The sequence below is a fragment of the Schistocerca americana genome, chromosome 2 (assembly GCF_021461395.2).
Source record: "Schistocerca americana isolate TAMUIC-IGC-003095 chromosome 2, iqSchAmer2.1, whole genome shotgun sequence".
Taxonomy (NCBI): domain Eukaryota; kingdom Metazoa; phylum Arthropoda; class Insecta; order Orthoptera; family Acrididae; genus Schistocerca; species Schistocerca americana.
In genome coordinates, this window is record NC_060120.1 from 188,691,900 (window position 1) to 188,707,307 (window position 15,408).

Genomic DNA, 15,408 nt, shown 5'->3' on the forward strand with positions numbered 1-15,408 from the left:
TAAGTAAAAAAATTTATAATACAATAGATTGAAATAGGAGGATATGCATTTCCGGCGTTACACGTATCCCAGTTCTTTGGGTATTGATTCTTCCTGGATAATGTATTAAGCTTCATCACTACTGTATTGTGATCTGAGTTTTTATCTGCTCCTGGGTATGCCTTATAATCCAGTATCTGATTTCGGAATCTCTGTCTGACCATGACGTAATCTAATTGAAATCTTCCTGTATCAGCCGGCCTTTTCCAAGTACACTTCCTCCTCTTGTGATTCTTGAACAGATTATTCACTATTACTAGCTGAAACTTGTTACAGAACTCAATTAGTCTTTGTCCTCTCTCATTCCTTGTCTCAAGCCCACATTCTCCTGTAACCTTTTATCTACTCCTTCCCCTTCAACTGCATTCCAGTCTCCCATGACTATTAGGTTTTCATATCCCTAAATACACTTTCTCTATCTCTCATCTTCAGCTTGCGTCGTCGGCATGTATACCTGAACTATCGTTGTCGGTGTTAGTTTGCTGTCGATTCTGATAAGAACAACCCTATCTTTGAACTATTCACAGTAGCATACTCTCTGCCTTACCATCCTATTCATGACGAGTCCTACTCTAGTTATACCATTTTCTGCTGCTGTTGGTATTACCCTTTACTCATCTGACCAAAAATCCTTCTTTCCACTTCACTTCATTGACCCCTAGTATATCTAGATTGGGCCTATGCATTTCCCTTTTCAGATTTTCTAGTTTCCCTACCACATTCAAGCTTCTGACACTCCACGCCCCGACTCGTAGAATGTTATCCTTCCGTTGATTATTCAATCTTCTTCTCATGGTAACCTCTTCTTCGGCAGTCTCCTCCCGGAGATCCGAATGGGGGACTGTACTACACAGACAGACAAAGGCCTATTGACATGCGCTACGGAACTCTACTGTAGACACTAAAGAAAACGCAAGCACTGTGTCTAATAAATTAGATTAACCCGTAGACATTCAAAAACTAAACTGCCAAAGCACTCAGGTGGGAGTAAACAATTCGTTCCTGATTAGAAACTTGTAACATGTCACAAAAGCGACTTACTTTCCGATACAAACGTAAGCAAAAGGAATAAACACGCAGAAATCGAAGAATCGAAGCTACCAAAGCAGTCTGATGAAACCATATATTTCGCTCCTGGTTAGGAACGCATAAAATGTTACAAAATCGGCTACTTTCCTGTTGCTGCTTGTGTCTCTGCCGGCTGCTGCAGCCTGACTTGGTATCTCAGTTGAACAATAGTAAATTAATCAAATGGTTCAAATGGCTCTGGGCACTATGGGATTTAACTTCTGAGGTCATCAGTCCCCTAGAACTTAGAACTACTTAAACCCTTGTAACCTAAGGACATCACGCCCATCCATACCCGAAGCAGGATTCGAACCTGCGACCGTAGCGATCGCACGTTTCCACACTGTAGCGCCTAGAGCCGCTCGGGAACCCCGGGCGGCGCAAATTAATCCATTATCAGTTTTATTTCTGGTAAGTACACTATTGGCCATTGAAATTGCTGCACCATTAAGATGACGAGCTACAGATGCGAAATTTAACCGACAGGAAGAAGATGCTGTGATATGCAAATGATTAACTTTTCAGAGCATTCACACAAGGTTGGCGACACCTACAACGTGCTGACGTGAGGAAAGTATATGGAATATGGAATCAGTGGGTTCAGGAGGGTAATACGGAACGCCGTCCTGGATTCCAACGGCCTCGTATCACTGGCAGTCGAGAGGACAGGCATTTTATCCGCATGGCTGTAACGGATCGTGCAGCCAAATCTCGATCCCTGAGTCAACAGATGGGGACGTTTGCAAGACAACAACCATCTGCACGAACAGTTCGACGACGTTTGCAGCAGCATGGACTATCAGCTCGGAGACCATGGCTGCGGTTACCCTTGACGCTGCGTCAGAGACACGAGCGCCTGCGATTATGTACTCAACGACGAACCTGGGTGCACGAATGGCAACACGTCATTTTTTCGGATGAATCCAGGTTCAGTGTACAGCATCATGATGGTCGCATCCGTGTTCGGCTACATGGCAGTGAACGCACATTGGAAGCATGTATTCGTCATCGCCATACTGGCGTATCACCCAGCGTGATGGTATGGGGTGCCATTGGTTACATGTCTCGATCACCTCTTGTTCGCATTGACGGCACTATGAATAGTGGACGTTACATTTCAGATGTGGTACGACCCGTGGCTCTACCCTTCATTGCCGGCCGGTGTGGCCGTGCCGTTCTAGGTGCTTCAGTCTGGAACCGCGTGACCGCTACGGTCGCAGGTTTGAATCCTTCCTCGGGCATGGATGTGTATGATGTCCTTAGGTTAGTTATGTTTAAGTAGTTCTAAGTTCTAGGGGACTGATGACCGCAGATGTTAAGTAAGTCCCATAGTGCTCAGGGCCATTTGAACCAATTTTCTGCTCTTTATTCGATCCCTGCGAAACTCTACATTTCAGCAGGATAATGCACGACCGCATGTTGCAAGTCCTGTACCGGCCTTTCTGGATACATGAAATGTCGATTACTGCCTTATCAAGCACATTCTGCAAATCTCTCACTAGTTGAAAACGTCTGGTCAATGGTGCCCGAGCAACTGGCTCGTCACAATACGCCAGTCACTACTCTTGATGAACTGTCGTATCGTGTTGAAGCTACATGGGCAGCTATACCTGTACACACCTTCCAAGCTCTGTTTGACTCAATGCCCAAGCGTATCAAGGCTGTTATTACGGCCAGAGGTGGTTGTTCTGGGTACTGATTTCTCAGGATCTATGCACCCAAATTGCGTGAAAATGTAATCACATGTCAATTCTAGTATAATATATTTGTTCAATGAATACCCGTTTATCATCTGCATTTCTTCTTGGTGTAGCAATTTTAATGGCCAGTAGTGTATCTGTAGAGAAGGATCTGTTACCGATACGCATGCGGCAGCATGTTCTACGTAATATGTTCCAAAACGCCGCTCATAAAAACAGGATTGTTCCAGGACTCATACCTCGGGTTCTGTTGGTGACAGAAAGGTAGAGCGAAGTGTTTTGGCCAGCCCTTGGTCGGGGGACCATTGATATACCAAAAACTAGGATAGTCTTAGCGTCACTATCCTACAGTAAAGGGTCAAGTTACGAGTATGACACACATCCTCCTGCTTAGGCAAATGGAGCAAATCGGTTGGTTCATTTAGCATTTTGTGTGGTCTACTGTGGGCTTATGGTGTTACCATTAGTTCATCTTTCATATAAATATTTTATGATTTCTCCCTCTTCTTTTATTTCTGACAATAACTGACGTAACAATAATATTACATGAAACTATTTGTAACTTTCAGTAACACCTTGAGCCATGGGCAGTATAATAAGGAGATTACGTTCGGTGGAAGAAACATCGCTATTATGAACTCGTCCTTCTCATTTAAGATATCACATGAAGGATGAGTTGGTGCGTTGCCAAAGAGCAGTAATGATTTCTCCCTTTTGCCATTCTTTAACTGATCAGCTTTCACGCACGTTACAAAAGCATCCATTCTGTGATAATCGTATTATCTGTGCAGGTGCTCTTATGCGAGGCGTGTAAAATAGGCATTGCAGTCACATTAACTTATTAGAAAGAACGCTGTTCCTTACTTTTACCAATGCGGAGAACAGACAGTGGGTGGCTACAACTAGCATTAGCACAAGCTAACGCAATAATACGGTCAATGCGGCTCTTGCTTACTTTAGGGCCAGCTGCTGCTAATTCACAACGTTTTTTCAAAGCTTTCCAATTGAGCCCAATTTTGTCGCCGTTGTAAACGTTTTCGAGGGCGTAATCTTCTTTCCCTCAGTATGCTGCTTAATTTGATTTTGAAAGAATAAGCTTCTGAAGAATTAGCAGTCAGTTTTTCTCATTGTGTTTGGAGTTCACGAATGCCATGTCTTGACAAACGTTTTAACCAGCCCGTGCTGGCTTTAAAATCCTACGGCCCTTCTAATTTTCTTTAGATTCGCCTTTTCACGTGGATTGGGATCAAAGATAAGATCTCCTTGTAATTTTTTTGTGCAAACCACTTGTAAACAGCGTCATCTAAATTCGAGTTCGTGGCGAGCTACTTAGTTTTACGGCTAGTCGATCCATCAGTGGAATGAAGCTCAGGTATGATGATCATCTTTTGTTTTTTTATATCCCTAACTGACGACATACCAACCTTCTACTCATTAGATAACTTATTTGCTGATTCACTTTTCTCAAGCCTTTTATTAGTGGATTTATATCTCACAGAAAAGATAACACATCTCTGCTTAGGTATTTTAAATCGCAAGTTTACTTTATGCAAAGAAATTGACAGAAGTGATCGTAACAAAGTGCAAACGGTCACTATTGTCGGCAGCCTGGAATTGGTGTGTAATGGGTGGGAGGGCGGGGGGGGGGGGGGGAGGTTATGGAAAGGGGCTAACCTTATCGGGGGGAGGAAGCCATGAGCGAGTGAGTAATAGTTCGGTCAAGAGGTCGTTTGGTTGACCGTCGTTCACATAATCTACGCTCTACTATGTGTCTGCTGTAAGACAAAAAAATGACAAACCATGAAGGAGTTACGCGAACTAGTCACAAATCACTAGTCAAACAGGTAGCGACGGAAAATGCAAAACTGTAACGACCGATGGATGAATGTGTGATGCTGCAGCACAATTTCTCCTCGCGGCTAACAGGGATGGTAAATAGGAGTCATGTTGATATCAGGGCATAAAGTCAATGCGAATTTCATTTTTCTGTACTGAGCTGAACAGTAATTACGCCTCCCAGGCAGACGCGTGAACAACATACGCAGATGCCAACATTTGGGAGAGGACGTATAGATGGGTTCAAAGCAGCCGGTTGGAGTAATGGCCGAATCGGTTTGACATTTGAATAGGAGAGATTCCATTGTTCGACGATGTTGGTAGGAGTGAGTGAACCATGGCCGAACACAGCGTGAAGAACGTAGTGGTCACTTAGAGAGACGACATAACTTGGGGACCGAGCAATCGTCAGAGAGGCACTCAGAGCCCCGGACTCACCATATCATCGAGTCGACGAGCGAGTGGTGCTTCAGCGACCACAAGGGCCATCAAGAAGAGGCTCACAGAAAGGGAGCTGAGCTCACAGAGCCCCCTGCGCCGTCTACCGTAGACCTCTATACACCAACAAGTCCATTTGTACATTCAGCCTGGAATCTCACTGACTAGGGTACAATTGTCTTCAGTGATGAGTCTCGCTTCGAACAGAGTCCCGATAACCAGTGAAGACGTATCTGAAGATGGGCCGGACAGCGGTAGCGTACCAATCTGACTGTCGCCTGTCATACGGCACGACAACAGGGAGTGATGGTCTGTGGTCCTTTTTCATTTCATAGCAGAGGTCCATTAGTTGCCATCCGTGGCACCCTTACAGCAATGGGTTTCGTCGACGTTACTGCATGCCCGTTTTGTTATCCTCCACGGCACGACATCCTGGGCTTAAATTTCAGCAAAATAATGCCTGCCCACACTCTGCGAGAGTTTCTAGTGCTAGTCTTCGTGCTTGACAAACCTTTCCTTCGCCAGAAAGGTCGCTGGATCCCTGTACAGTTGAGGACGTTTGGAGCATTATGGGCAGGCACCGCCAACCAGTTCAGGATTTTTCACAATCGAGCCCCACAATTCCACAGAATTTGGCATGATATCCCTCAGGAGCCCCAATAAATCGACCAATGCCAAGTTGAATATCAGCTCGCGTAAGGGCCAGGTGTGGACCTGTAACTTATTAACTTGCTCAATTCGTGAAGCTCTTTTTATCTTGAATAAATCAGCCATTTTTTCTGAAACTACACTACTAGCATGAAACTTCCTGGCAGATTAAAACTGTGTGCCGGACCGAGACTCGAACTCGGGACCTTTGTCTTTCACGGGCAAGTGCTTTACCAACTGAGCTACCCAAGCACGACTCACGCCCCGAGACTCGAACTCGGGGCGTGAGTCGTGCTTGGGTAGCTCAGTTGGTAAAGCACTTGCCCGCGAAAGGCATAGGTCCCGAGTTCGAGTCTCGATCCGACACACAGTTTCTAACATTCTGCGTGGTCTCTGTTTGTTCTAATTCGTGTCTCCCTACCACTTTCGCGCAACGACGCTCTGAGCGTGTTTTTTAGGGAATTGACTAGTTTGAACCTGGGACCTGTTGCTGGTAAGGAGACGCCAGACCACACATGACATGTAGAGTTCAGAAGAGTTCAGTGAGACTAGCGATGATATAACCAAATACTTAATGATTTCAGCGTCAGCTCCACTGCACTCCCTGTAAAAGAATCTTAATACTAACTAAATTTAGTGGAAGGGGTTCAAGGCTTTCCTATTTTTAGTTATCTGGTAAAATAACGTCGCAAAAGCAGTTAAGTTTATCATTGGAAATTGTATTCTACTCACAAAACATTGTTTATAAATTGCACTATTGATAAAAGGAACCGCACGACTGCTACGGTCGCAGGTTCGAATCCTGCCTCGGGCATGGATGTTTGTGATGTCCTTAGGTTAGTTAGGTTTGTTCTAAGTTCTAGGGGACTAATGACCTCAGCAGTTGAGTCCCATAGTGCTCAGAGCCATTTGATAAAAGGAAATGTTTTAGTACAGGATGGTAAAAACCAACTGTGTTCAACAAAAATGTGAACGAATATTCCCTGAATGGGTTTCCAAGTTCTACAATGGATCGAAGGATGGCCTATGCTATATCACATCTATAATCTAGGTTTAAATTAAGTTTCACAAAAGAGAAAACTATCAAAATGGTCTACAGTGACCCTGAATTATCTTTAATTACTTATCTAACTTGTCGTAAATTACAGTGGCTAATGTGGCTTCTCAATAACTATATAACAGAAAAATCATCGCGTTTCAGATTTTTACTTCAAGTGGCAAATGTGAACACCATGAGCTTTAATTGACGATCCACACTAATATTATGCAAAAAAAGGGGGTGTAACAGACGAGACTTCTGTAGTTCTGAGTGAAGCTTTATGCGCTGTTATGCGGCATCGCGTGCATTCATTACCTTGTCGGTGTTCGTCAGGGGGCGGCGGGCAGCACAGCTCCGCTCACCTCGGCATCTCGGAAGCAACTCTCTCCTAACCTCTCCTTACTACAATTTACCGAAGTTGGTTTAAAAAAACTATCTCGCTGTGTTTTCATCTGACCAATCAGGGTCTCAATGTTAACCTTAAGCTCTGCCTACCAAAAATTCTGTCTAGCCAATGAGAAACGTTATACTTTTCGTGGTGGGGCAATGTTTTTAAAGTTTGCAACGTAACAGAGACGCGAAAAAGTCTCACGCTAAAACTTGCAGCTGGGGTGGTACTAGTGGTTAGCTGGCGACGTGGGTGTCCGTCCCTTATCGTAGGGCCTTCCAGCTTAACACGGTTTTGCTCTCGGCTTCTGTTCTCGTTTCTCCCCTCGGAACTGTGTCTGTCTCACGGTGGGAAGGTATGACATGCATTTAGGCATTTAGTCTGTGGTATTTCATTTGCTCACTCGTTACTCGTATTACTTTCGTTAATTTAATGTCACGATTTATTCGGAGCTATGTGACATACTACTGGATTTGCTTATCATGTCAGGGTTTTCATGGAAGGTGTTGGATTTGCCTGACACCTTACAAGTTTTAATCTGCCAGGAAGTTTCATATCAGCGCACACTCCGCTACAGAGTGAATATCTCATTCTGGAAACATCTCCCTGGCTGTGGCTAAGCCATGTCTCCACGCCCGCATCTCGTGGTCGTGCGGTAGCGTTCTCGCTTCCCACGCCCGGGTTCCCGGGTTCGATTCCCGGCGGGGTCAGGGATTTTCTCTACCTCGTGATGGCTGGGTGTTGTGTGCTGTCCTTAGGTTAGTTAGGTTTAAGTAGTTCTAAGTTCTAGGGGACTTATGACCACAGCAGTTGAGTCCCATAGTGCTCAGAGCCATTTGAACCATTTGAACCATGTCTCCACAATATCCTTTCTTTCAGGAATGCTAGTTCTGCAAAGTTCGCAGGAGAGATTCTGTAAAGTTTGGAAGGTAGGAGACGAGGTACTGGCAGACGTAAAACTGTGAGGACGGGGCGTGAGTCGTGCTTAAGTAGTTCAGTTGGTAGAGCACTTGCCTGCGAAAGGCATAGGTCCCGAGATCGAGTCTCGGACGGCACACAGTTTTAATCTGCCAGGAAGTTTCATATCAGCGCACATTCCGCTGCAGAGTGAAAATCTCATTCTGTACACTACTAGCCATTAAAATCGCTACGCCACGAATATGACGTGCAACAGACTGACAGGAAGAAGATGCTGTGATATGCAAATGATTAGCTTTTCACAGCATTCACACAAGGTTGGCGCCGGTGGCGACACCCACAACGTGCTGACATGAGGAAAGTTACCAACCGATTTCTCATACACAAACAGCAGTTGACCGGCGTTGCCTGGTGAAACGTAGTTGTGATGCATCGTGTAAGGAGTAGGAATGCGTACCATCACGTTTCCGACTTTGATAAAGGTCGGATTGTAGCCTACCGCGATTGCGGTTTATTGTATCGCGACATTGCGTTGGTCGAGGTCCAATGATTGTTAGTAGAATTTGGAACCGGTGGGTTCAGGAGGGTAATACGGAACGTCGTGCTGGATCCCAACGGGCTCGTATCACTAGCAGTCGAGATGACAGGCATCTTATCCGCATGGCTGTAACGGATCGTGCAGCCACGTCTCGATCCCTGAGTCAACAGATGGGGACATTTGCAAGATAATAACCATCTGCGCAAACAGTTCGACGACGTTTGCAGGTGCGTGGACTATCAGCTCGGAGACCGTGGCTGCAGTTACCCTTGACGCTGCATCACAGACAGGAGGGCCTGCGATGGTGTACTCAATGACGAACCTGGGTGCACGAATGGCAACACGTCATTTTTTCGGATGAATCCAGCTTCTGTTTACAGCATCATGATGGTCGCATCCGTGTTTGGCGACATTGCGGTAAACGCACATTAGAAGTGTGTATTCGTCATCGCCATACTGGCGTATCACCCGGCGTGATGGAAAGGGGTGCCATTGGTTACACGTCTCCGTCACCTCTTGTTCGCATTGACGGCACTATGAATAGTGGACGTTACATTTCAGATGTGTTACGACCCGTGGCTCTACCCTTCATTCGATCCCTGCGAAACCCTACATTTCGGCAGGATAATGCACGACAGCATGTTGCAGGTCCTATACAGTCCTTTCTGGATACAGAAAGTGTTCGACTGCTGAGCTGGTCAGCACATTCTCCAGATCTCTCACCAACTGAAAAGTCTGGTCAATGGTGGCCGAGCAACTGGCTCGTCACAATACACCAGTCACTACTCTCGATGAATTGTGGTATCGTGTTGAAGCTGCATGGGCAACTGTAGCTGTACACTCCACCCGAACTCTGTTGGCAGGGGTGCGGTGGTGCTTAATGTCTGTTTGTTCTGGGGTCCGGCTGTAGCCCTTGGTGTGCACTCACTCTGGCAGTTGCATAGCTTTGCTTTTAATATGGGAAGGTGGGGATGGGGGGAAGGGTATTGATAGCGGCAGTCATCTACACAAGGCCTGTTACCTACACGCCAGGCGGCGGCACTACTGGACACGCACCGCCCCACACACTAACAGAGTGAACAATGTGGCAGAGGCCATTATGCGTGTTGTTGGTTTTAAATAAAGATGTAATTGCTTCTTTCCTATCTAAGTGTTTGTGACAACAGTATCACTGCATAAAAAATACCTTCGGTAGTAGTTGGAACAGGGGTATCAAAGTAGTTTGTTGATGTACTTTTACAGTGTGTCTGTGACCAGCAGTGTAATTTTTGACATGTAAATGTCTGGCTAAAGGTTATTGCATAAATTGGCTTTTTTTAAATCGCTCGCCGTTTTTACAAATGTCTAGCAATACCATAATGTCAGACATACCTTAAGCAGCGCTATATTTATGGCATAGTGTGTTGGCCGTATTGTGTCATAAATTATAATATTTAAGATAAGGATACCTCAGAAAAATGTCTGGTGGCCGCACTGGGTCATAAATTATAGGGATGCAAGTTGGCAACCATGTGTTTTTAGCTTAATCTTGGTTGTTATGTTATGTTCCATTTATGAATTTCTCATCATTTATGCTTCATCCAAATGGCCAAAAGGGTAGGTGGAGGGGGAAGTAAGAGGAAGTGTGGGTCGACATTCATAGTTGCCATTGGGGAGTTTGGCGACCAAGCAGGCTGTGCTCGGATGCAGTCAGCCAGCCCCCTTACTGCTAGCAAAATATATCTTTCGTAGGGGTCAAGAGAAAAAGAGAGATTACGATGCCTACAGATGCGTGAATGTCATTTCTGCCTCCCTGAATATACAAATGGATTAGGCCCAAAAATCTAAAACAATAGTACAAAATGTCGCTCACCTTGCAATGAACAGAGGCTTGTGGAGTATGTATGTAGCGTAGGTGATCTTCTGGTGGTATAACTTCCTCTTCTTCTGAACTTTGAACTGACTTACAACGATTACAAAACATATATTTTGCAATACATAAGAAATTTCTAATGTTCCCTACGACTAGCCTACATAGAGGAATTTCGATTTGTTTTTAGATTATCATTTCATTTCACATACGTGAAAAATTCATAATACGAGACGGAACAGTCCCCCAAAAACATAACTTAATAACATATTCATTTCTTTTCACATCCAGCTACACTGACGAACATCTACAGTAAATACCTTACTAAGACAGCCTTCGAGGTGTGATTCTATTGCACAATGCTAAAGATTTCCTGGACAGACAAGATATCAAACAAAGAGATGCTCCACAGAGTGAAGGAAACGAAGCCTTGTCTCTTGAAGCTTATCCATCACAGAAGGCACACATCGATCAGCCATATGCTGAGACATGATTGTATCTTTCAAAGTGTTGTGTCAGCTAGTGTGGGAGTCAGCACCGACACAAACAAGGAAGGAGAGAAGTTGCAATGGCCAGTGGCAGGAAACCAAAATGATCTGTACATAACACTTGGAGATTAATATACTACTTTATTTTTAAAACTGAATAAAACATACCTTAACTTCTTGTCATGACATGGCTTGATATGCTTCCTGTACCTCTTGCATGCAGTTACATTTACGCTCTGTTACTACTCGCAGAATGTAGGATAAGTATCGTCTTCCTATCACTCACTACCGATGTTCTCGATGACTGCAACCGAAACAGGCCAAACCAGCGATGGGCTGTTGGTTACGTCAGCGTTGACAAGGGGAGCTGAATCTTCCTTGAGGTAGTGTGGCACTGCCGTTCATTCCTTTGGCTCGCAGGTCAGCGCCTTTTCACCTTCATGATGCTGTTGTGCGGCGCTGCGCTGATCGGTATGCAGTCGATGGTGTAGAACGGCACACAAAGTATCATTGAAAGGACAGTAGAAGGGAAGAAGACAAGAGGCAGACCGCGGCTAGATTACATCAACCACAACATGGAGGATACCATCTGAACCACCTATACCACTATCAAGAGGAGGACAGAAATGCATGGCCAGTTGCTGCTAATCAACCTGATGGTTGAAGGTCTACGAAGAATAAAAATTCTACTTGTGAATCACCTATACACACAATGGCACTCTTTATAACGGGCGTTTTCACTCATAAGCAGTTGAATCAGACGCATCATCCTTCTCCCTGTTGAGGCTTGATCTCCAATAATGCGTCAAGAAACTTTTTTTGTTGGTTTTATTCTAATCTCTGTCGTCCTCTGTGGTTTCTACCCTCTACAGCTCCCACTACTATCATGGAAGTTACTTCCTAATCTCTTAAGGCCTGTCCTACCATCTTCTCCCTCCTTTTCGAGATGGATATGGCTGATCTTGATGTTTTACGTCGTGGTTGGAGCAGATTTCCACCTTGGCTCCTTCAGAGACCCAGACTTATTTTAGATTTGACTAATTATAACAATAGTACGCCAGATTCTACTTTCCAATCTCTGTTTTTAACATTTTAGATGTGCATCACGGTTTTACCGTCGTTTACATTGATGGCTGTTCTGTAGTGTTCCCTGATCATGCCACCAGGATTCGCCTGCCTGACGAATATACCGTTTTCTCAGCAGAGCTCCACGCGATCCTGAAGGCACTGGAGCAAATGCATCGCATTCGGGGCAATCGGTTTATCATCTGCTCCGATTCCCTTAGTGCCTTACAATCATTGCAGAATCTGTGCCCAGCTGAAGAGTTGGTATAGCTGATGTATGACCAACTGTACTTGCTCCAACGGCGGGGTAAGCAGGTGTCATTCTGCTGGGTGCCTGGTCATGTCGGAATATGGGGAAACGAACAGGCCGATCGGGCTGCCAAGGGGGCCTGCAGAGAGCGGGATGTGGCACAAAGTCCTACTGCCTTGCAGTCTGTCGTTTCTGCACTCACAGGAAGAGCATGCAGTTGTGGGAGGAAGAATGGCTGGCGGTGGCGGCCAATATGCTGCGGTTGGTGAAGTCAACAACTCGGCTAAGGTGTTACTCCTGCCAGTTGCTCAGGCGGGATGAAGTGACCCTCACACGTCTTCGGATTGGGCACTGTCCTCTCACACATAGCTTTCTATTACGGCGGGAGGATCCCCCATTTTGTGATGTCTGTGCTGTGCCCATCTCTATCCGTCTCATTTTAACGGATTGAATTTTATACCGTGATGCAAGGGCAGAAGCAAAAATTGGTGGAGATGTGCCCTCTATTTTAGCTGATAGTAAGACAAGTGTGTCTAGGATTTTACAGTTTTGCAATGTGACTGGTCTCTTGCCTCAACTTTTGCGCTGGAGGTTTTAGTGTGTTGTAGAGTTGCTAGCTCCTCCCTCTTTTCCTTGCGGTCAGACAGCCATATCCATCTGCTATATTGTTTTAGCTTCTTCTACCATTGTCCGTTTCATGTTTTATCACTGATGCAATACTTCGTCCCATGCTCCGGTGTGGGTACGCACATAGCTTTCCAGCTTATGTTGCCTATGTTATACGTTCTGTTTTATCTTTCTGTTCTGGGTATTTTACTGACACTCGTCTCAATCTGTTTTTGCGCGGGTGCTAAAGACCTTCCCGTCGTGCGCCCATGCAAACATCTCCACCGCCACCACCACCACCAACGTTGGAGTAAGTTTCCACTTACAGCAGCCATGTCATTGCCACCTGTACCTGTTGCCCATACCACTGCAGAAAAGTCTGCTGGTCTCACAAAAATCTACTTTCTTGTGACAAAGTGCCACTCTTGTTGCACGATGGTCCTAGCGTGTGATAACACGCGTAATTTTCTTTTTGAAGTGCCCTCGTAAAAGTCTGACGGAAACGATGTCGTTCTTTAAAATTATCATGATCGTTGGGTACACTTAGAAGAAAATTAGTAATATGTAGAATCGTGATAAGCTAGTTTATTACGACAGGAAAATGTGCTATCCTGTCGAAGAATGAATAACAGGTAATTGAGAAACATGACTGCAGTGCCCTACACGTAGAAATGAGGTAAATAGCCGGCCGGGGTGGCCGAGCGGTTCTAGGCGCTACAGTCTGGAACCGCGCGACCGCTACGTCGCAGGTTCGAATCCTGCCTCGGGCATGGATGTGTGTGATGTCCTTAGGTTAGTTTGGTTTAAGTAGTTCTAAATTCTAGGGGACTGATGACCTTAGAAATTAAGTCCCATAGTGCTCAGAGCCATTTGAACCTATGAGGTAAATAATGCGCAGTTTTTGATCAACTACGCTAAGTGAAACGGGAATGTCACTTTGCACGTGAACACGCAACCCACGCCGTTCTGATCCGCAACTTGACCACAACATAAATACGTCTCAGAATTCAGTGACAGGGAAAGACCGTATTTCAACTTCTGCTCTCTAATCCCTGTTTGACAGCACGAAGCTCTAAATTATCAGTTAATTAATCACACAAAGGCATTCCCGTCTTTCGCAATCCGCAGCGATTTACATGGGCTTACATATGTATATTAATCACGCGTATTTTTATCGGAGGCAGTAATCCGTGCACGTGAACACGTGTGACCTTGTTGCAACCCACGCCGTTCTGATCCGCAACTTGACCACAACATAAAAAGCAGAGATTTGACGTGTGTGTAAAGTTCTGCAAAAACAGCAGCTCACGGCAGTGTGGCACCGAGGTTAAGGTTTTGACCTTACCTCGCATAAGGTAGAAGCGAAGTTCAAGTCCCTACTCAGCCACACACTTTTCCGTAGTTTTCCTAACTCATTTAACATAAATGCCCGAAAGGTGCTTTTGAAAAGGAAGTGGCCGCTTTTCTCTCCCACCTGTACTCTGCCAGCCACTTAAGTGTGATTTGCGGAGTATCGATGTAGATGCACACCTACATCTACATCTACATCCATACTCCGCAAGCCACCTGACGGTGTGTGGCGGAGAGTACCTTCAGTACCTCTATCGGCTCTCCCTTCTATTCCAGTCTCGTGATGTTCGTGGAAAGAAGGATTGTCGGTATGCTTCTGTGTGGGCTCTAATCTCTCTGATTTCATCCTCATGGTCTCTTAGCAAGATATACGTAGGAGGGAGCAATATACTGCTTGAGTCTTCGGTGAAGGTATGTTCTCGGAACTTTAACAAAAGCCCGTATCGAGCTACTGAGCGTCTCTCCTGCAGAGTCTTCCACTGGAGTTTATCTATCATCTCCGTAACGCTTTCGCGATTACTAAATGATCCTGTAACGAAGCGCGCTGCTCTCCGTTAGATCTTCTCTATCTCTTCTATCAACCCTATTTGGTACGGATCCCACACTGCTGAGCAGTATTCAAGCAGTGGGCGAACAAACGTACTGTAACCTACTTCCTTTGTTTTCGTACTGCATTTCCTTAGGATTCTTCCAATTAATCTCAGTCTGGCATCTGCTTTACTGACGATCAACTTTATATGATCATTCCATTTTAAATCACTCCTAATGCGTACTCCCAGATAATTTATGGAATTAACTGCTTCCAGTTGCTGACCTGCTATTTTGTTGCTAAATGATAAGGGATCTATCTCTCTATGTATTCGCAGCACGTTACACTTGTCTACATTGAGATTCCATTGCCATTCCCTGCGCCATGCGTCAATTCGCTGCAGACCCTCCTGCATTTCAGTACAATTTTCCATTGTTACAACCTCTCCATACACCACAACATCATCTGCAAAAAGCCTCAGTGAACTTCCGATGTCATCCACAAGGTCATTTATGTATATTGTGAATAGCAACGGTCCTACGACACTCCCCTGCGGCACACCTGAAATCACTCTTACTTCGGAAAACTTCTCTCCATTGTGAATGACATGCTGCGTTCTGTTATCTAGGAACTCTTCAATCCAATCACACAATTGGTCT